The sequence below is a fragment of the Oreochromis niloticus genome, linkage group LG4, assembly GCF_001858045.2.
Source record: "Oreochromis niloticus isolate F11D_XX linkage group LG4, O_niloticus_UMD_NMBU, whole genome shotgun sequence".
In the NCBI taxonomy this organism is placed as follows: domain Eukaryota; kingdom Metazoa; phylum Chordata; class Actinopteri; order Cichliformes; family Cichlidae; genus Oreochromis; species Oreochromis niloticus.
In genome coordinates this window covers 24748837-24755931 of record NC_031969.2, presented here as the reverse complement: position 1 = coordinate 24755931, position 7095 = coordinate 24748837, and positions in this window count along the sequence as shown.

The window sequence follows — 7095 nt, the reverse complement described above, 5'->3', positions numbered from 1 at the left end:
GGGTGTAATACACGCAAAGGACTAACCATGCTGATACCAGTCATCGTCTGTCTCTTATATTGATCATTTATGAATCTGTTTGCAGTCATTTGCTCTGCGTCCCACTGTTGACACTGTTTTTTTGTTTGTTTGGTTGGGGGGGGGTTTGCATCTTTAGTGTCATTTTGTGTCTCTTTATGTTATACTTTGTTTTATTTGGGGGGTTTTGTCTCTCATTTGGTGTTTTTATATCTCATTTTGTGTCACATTTCGGGCTTAGTGAATTTCTCTTGTAATCATTTTGCATCTCTTAATTTTCTCAAATTGGTTAGATCACATCTTATTCTGGGATTTACAATTGTAGTCTGAAGTTGCACACGTCATGGACATGAGTAATTTAGGGATTTTAATGATTTCTTTGAAGTGTTCTTTTTCCATGGTATACAGCATACATCTATTATGTCCTTTACAAAAATGATAATTGGGTGCACAATGTGAATTTATTTCGGATTTCCTCTAATCCACAAAGAGTCAAAAGTAAACATACAGGCTCTAAATACATACACCAACACTAATATTTGGTTAAATGTCCTTTGGCAAGTTCCTCAACCAGAAACTTTTGATAGCTACTAACCAGCTTCTGACATAGTTCTAGTTGGATATTTAACCACTCTTCTCGGCAAAACTTAAGTTGGCTGGTTTCTTGGCACAGACCTGGCTTTTAAGCATTGTCCACAATTTTCAACACAACTTAGTAGGGTTGAGGCCAGGGCTTTGGGAAGGTTATTTCAGAATTCAGTGTTAAGTTGTTAAGTTCTGTGCACACTGGAAGCAACTGTCTCATCACGCATTACTTTCAGTTCACTATTCTGCCTGAAGGAGGTGCAACAAGCATTAAAAAAGGAAAAGGAGAGCCACAAGTGTGCCTATTTATCTGAGTAACTGAAATACAGATATTAGAAGGTGGTATATCTACACGTGTGTGAATTTTGTATGGCCATACTAGCGTATGGTTGTTCATATCTTTGTACATTTTCTCAAACAAAGAATCAAAATAATTAACGCAGGATATGTCTGATAAAATAATTGTCGTGACTGTGAGAGAAAACACACTGTGTGTTGCTATTTATTTTATTTATCACTCCAAACGCAGCAATTCATCATTTAAAAGCTGCTTAGTCAGCTTTTCTAATGTCCTTGTGTCCAATTCTAAATATCAAAGCAATGGTTTAATTTTGTTTTTACTCACTACCAAAAACCTTCTTGCCAACAGCATCATGTGCTGCTGTTAAGTGATACCAAAGTACTGCTGCTATTCTCATAATATCAATAAATGCCATGCAAGTTTTCTTGGGATAAAAACATTTCTCTGATGGTGAACTCACTACAGTATAAACAGTGACACTAATGATTTCCCTGAATTCCATGTGTAGAATGACACAGATCCATGAAAGCAGCAGAAATGAAATATCCAAATCAAATCTGATATTAGGTGTGTTCAGTCTGGGGTCATATGCATTTTACTCTTAGCTAGTTAGTAGCATCAGGCCGGGGTCTTTCTGTGTGGAGTTTGCATGTTCTCCCCGTGTTTGCGTGGGTTCTCTCCGGGTACTCCGGCTTCCTCCCACCGTCCAAAGACATGCAGCTTGTGGGGATATGTTAATTGGATAATCCAAATTGCCACTAGGTGTAAATGTGCGAGTGAATGTGAGTGCGAATGGTTGTCTGTCCCTGTGTGTTAGCCCTGCGACAGACTGGCGACCTGTCCAGGGCGTACCCCGCCTCTCGCCCTATGACAGCTGGGATAGGCTCCAGCGCCCCCCGCGACCCTGAAAAGGATAAGCGGAAGTGAATGGATGGATAGTTAGTAGCAGCTACATTGTCAGATTGACTGTTATTTGTGAAGTGTTTTTGTGGGTCATAATTTAACTCATAACTTAACTTTGTTTTGATGCTCTCAAAACAATCAGGTAACATTCTTGCTACTAACATTAACAGGGTTACAGTTTTTCCAGACATCCCTTTTTACTGAAGATTAGAGAACAAAGTGGGCCAATTGTAACCTTTTTTTTTGTCAAATAAAGCATACAGTGTTGTGCAAAAAAGTTTGAGCCACTCCACCCTATTCATTCATTTATATTTTTCTAGAAAAAGGAGAACTAGGTCCAGTAATTTATTGAAAGATGTTTGTCATACATAGAAATACACTATATAGATGTAATTTAAAAAGAGTTTGTGCACTTCTAAAGAACTTTAAAGCCAATGTTTGCTATGATCACTTTTATTCTCCAACACAGGCTAAATTCTCTTAAGAGGTTTCTAGTAACTCTTTGAGTACTCGTTAGGAAAACCTCTCCAGGCCTATTTTGATGTCGGCTGTTTTTTTTTTCTGTTCTCTCTAAGCTGTTGCCAATCCTGTACTTTCCAGATTGTGTGGCATCATAATTCCACCAATTTTGACAAAATCCCTAATACCACTGACTGAAATGCAGCTCCAGACCATGATCTTCACTGCTGTACCTGTTTCCTTGAAGCAAAAAGTTCCAATTTGCGCTCGTCACTTCATAAGAGCTGTTGCCACTGATTTCCTGTCCAGTTATTGAGTAATTTGGCATACATCAGTCTTTTCTCCCTGTTTTCTTTTCTTAAGAATGATTGCTCGACAGCCACCCCATGGACACAATTTCTGGTGAGGCTTTCGTGAATAGTACATGAGTCCATCTGTCCCTGTTGAAGGGACAGATGGATCTCTCAGGTCCTCTGTGTCACATCCTTCTTAAAAATGTGACTTTCAGTTACTGTTCATCTCCTGCAGATAAAGGCTAAGACCCATTAAATTCTCATTCGTGATCGTGACGAACTACAACTGGCAGTTTTCTCTGTGGCAGCATAAAAAGGCAGCATGGAAGTAAAAGTTTGGATGTGTCACCACTTTGCCAAGGTCTGGAAGAAGACACAAACTGTCGCCCTTGGATGAGACGAAATTGCTAAGGATTTACCACCAAAACTCAACCTTGCCAAGAACTGGAAACTGCTAGAACACCAGCGTCCCATCTCCCACGTGAAGCCAGTTTTTTTTATCACCATAAACTGAGGGTGCAGACCAAGAAAAAAATCTTAAAATTCAGTTCCCCAGTTACCCACATGGATAAGCCAAATGCACTTTGGAGAAATGTTTTATGGTCAGACAAACACTGAGCTATTTGACCACAGTGACGAGAGGTATATATTTGGAGGAGTGCAGTTGAGGCTTTCAAACCTCAGATTTCAAGCATGTTTGCAGTGGCATCATGCTCTGGGGGATGTTTTGCTGGTACTTTGGAAAGCCCTAATCTCACCTGTGAAAATCTGTTCAAAATTTATGCTTAGAAGCCGGGTCCCTTCTAGGAAACCAACCAGTTTAGATGAACTCTACCAATTCTGCCAAGAAGAGTGGTCAAATATCCAGAAGCTTACTCCTGACTACCAAAAATGTCTGGTCAAGGTATAACTTGCTAATGGACAATTAACAAAAATATTAGTGGGGAGTAAGTATACAATTTAGCTTGTATGTAAAATTTTGACCCTGTGTGAATTAGAGAAAATAAAAGATTCCAACTAACTGTAATCCCAGTTATTGTTTTTTAAAATCAATAAAGCTGTACGTACCTACTGGATCTGGACACCCTTTATGCAATGTATAATGGATTTATCTGTACAGAGAACGATGTTGCAACTGATATACATATGTGCTGAGAATTTGACGCTGTTGGGTGGGTTGGGGTTTTCAAGGTAGGAGAGGTGACTACAGGGATTGCTTTATACATGTTGGTGTATCATAACTTGAAAACCTAATAAAACAAACAAAAAAGGATGTACACATAATCATTCAATCCCAGTAAAAGAACACTGCAAAGAAATAATCAAAAGCCCACATTATTCAAGACATTCATGCTCATGTTGAGTGTGCATAAGTCTATCTGTAGACAGAGCACTGGTCCATCTCTTGAGTTAGGTGCCTTTTTATGTTCCTCATTGCTCTGTGAATGGGCAGGTACAAGGACTGGACTGAAAATGACTGAAAAGGGAGCCAATGTCCACAGAGATGCTTTCAAAGCCTTTCAATATTGCTGCAGCTGTATGATAATCTAAATGGCACATTCTCACGGGTGAACCTGGTATTTAAACAGAGAAAAGTAACTTGGTTAAGAAGAAGAAAAGAGGTACTCTGGTTCACACACTGAGGTGTTTCACTACTCAGACTAACAATTACAGGAAGTGCATTTTAACCACCTTAAAATGGTTGAAAAAACTGAAGTTGTTGGTGCAGTTCTCATCAAGAAAGTGCAAAGCCGTGCCTCGTTCAATGGAAGTAAATGATTCAATGGACTAAATTCCAAGGCTATATTGAATATATACTATAATTGCTCAATTGTGTGGCATCTGTAGGACTTTAATCTCCTTGAGTGCTGGACTTTGAAAGTCAATTTTGCTTTTGTCTTCCTTTTGAAAAATCCTTCTCTTATTATTTGCCACCAATACTTCAAGCACTTGGAGCCAGCTGGGGAAGTTCGCTAATGATGTGTCCATGGAAACAAGGCACAGGGTCACATGTGTCTTATCACTCAAGACAGGAAAAGCCCTGTGCTTGATTTTTTTAGATTTTAAAATGATGTCAAAATACATCAAAATCAAGGAACAGTCTACCTTTTTGGTTTTCCTCATTAGTAGATTTGATAAGGCTTTTGATATTATTCTTCCGACTCCAGCTTTAGAGTCCTTGTCAGTCTATTTTTGTATTATTCACAGGAGGCACTTGCAATCAGTCATGAAAAAAATACGTCTCATAAAAAAATAGAAAAGAAAAAAAACTGAAGAAATAAATAAATAAATCAAATAAACAGGCTCTTAACATTGGCAATTATCCCATCATGACCCTCCCAGTGATCAAGTATCAATTAGGAAAGGCTTTGAGCAGAAAAACAGCAAAATATAAGATTAATTTTGAAGACTGAACTACAGCTCTTATGTTCATGAATGCCAATGTGTTTACTCAAAATACAGCTGAAGTGCTCTGGTATTGTTTTGGCTTTAATTGGAATGTGAAGAGGCTCTAAAATAGATGTAAAAACTTTTGTTTGTTTACGCTGATTTGCAATAATATGCCAAATTATTTCCATAAAACATGTTGATGTTTTATGGAAATAAAACCTGGGCTTTATAAGCAAAGGTCGCCCTTACTTAATTTAAAACCATTGTAACACAATAACTGCTCCAGGCCTTTATGTAGATTACTGTCAGTAAACTGTGATAAATGAAATTCCCTAATAAGATAAGCTTTGACTTTGTTGACGCTGATGAATAGTATACATTAGTGAATTGCCAGTCCTACGCTACAAGATGATGCCTGCTTACACCTTCTGTTATGATGTCTATAATTAGAAAAAAGCAATGGTATGATTAATGTTCCTGAGCCAGTTTAAAGCACATGCCCGTTCATTCATGTGTCGTGTGAGAAAATTTCTGATGTGTCATAAAAGAAATGACTCCCATATGCTGTGTTTTATCTATTTAACCCTTAGAGTAACATTATATCACTGCAATGAAAAACAGGCCCTGAACTTATTATCAAAGCAGGTGTGTTGCCAAGATGTCTAATTTAGCTACATAAAGAAAAGGATTATTTCCATCATTTAAATGCTAATCCCGTATTTTTAAATTAAATGGGAAATGATTATTAATAATGGATTACCTACAGTGGCCATTATATCCAATCGTGTATCAGTAGTCTACTTGAATTTTTTTGGTTGCAGAATGTTTACGTTTGTCCCTTTGTCCCACATTGCTCTGCCAGTGGAGAAATGTTCAACACAGAATGTACATTCAGAACTAATAGTCTGTATTTTAAAAAAAGAAAGAAAGAAAGAAAGAAAGAAAAGAAAAGAAAAGAAAAGAAAAGAAAAGAAAAAAGTGAAATATTGTCTTTCTGTATGAAAATGAGACCTCAGTTTGAGAAACCTCTAATGTCTTTTTGGTATTCTGCATAGGGCATACTCTACTTTTATTAAAGTCCCGTTTAGGTGCAACAACGCTGTCAGAGCACCGGAAGAGCTAATTAAGCAGAGCAAAGAAAAAAGTACATGAATCTCAATCTGACTGACAGCTGAACTTGCTCCCCTCTGCCGCTGAGAGGATTATTCTCGGCGACATCCCTCAGCAACAGTCAAATGATGCCTTCAAGTGAACAACGTAAACTTCTGAATTTCACTAAAGTAGCTTGGTTAGTAACAATCAGCATGAAACAGGTAGAGGACAAGAAATACCTGTACTGTAAATCAGTGTTGGAAAGCGTTCATTTAAAAGAAAGAAAGTAGACTAGTAATTTTACTGACTTAAGTGGAATATGACTGAAAAAAAGTGACTTGAATAATAAATGATCAGAGGGACAGCTCAGGCTTGAGTTGAAATTAAAGTTCTAGACGCAAGGCTGAGATTGTTTGGACATGTGCGGGGGAACGATATTGGATATAAGGGAGAAGCATTTTGAAGATGGGGCTGGCAACCAGGAGGAAAACAGGAAGAAGTCAGAGAAAATTCATAAATATATTGAGAGAGGACGTGCAGAGGGTTGGTGTGAAAGATGTTAGAGGTGAGGTGAAAGTATGGAAGATTATCCGCTGGGGCGAACCCTAAAGGCAGCAGGAGGAGGAGAAGTAGAAGAAGAAAAGATTACTCTTGTATTCTGCCCAACTTGTCATCAGAAAACAAATTCTCTGCTAAACCTACCTCACCTCTCAAAAGTAAAAAAAATAAAATTACTAACATAAAAAATTATTTAGACTATTACATTTTTTTTTAAAAATTTTCACTTTTAAGTCGAGGTAGCAAATGTTGCCCATGTTACACGATAAATGATTCGACTGTTTCGTTTCTATTTCCTTTGCCTTATACTTTTTTTTCTCCTTATCGGTTAACCAGCCATATTACTTACTCGTGTATAAACAGTAACAATCAATCTACGCAGTACACTTTGTTTAACGATCGATTGTCCACAAAACGGTCAACGCTTAATAGCCATACATCCGACAGTATTCAAGGACATTGAAGTATCGCGGCACTTCCTATGGCCATATTTGG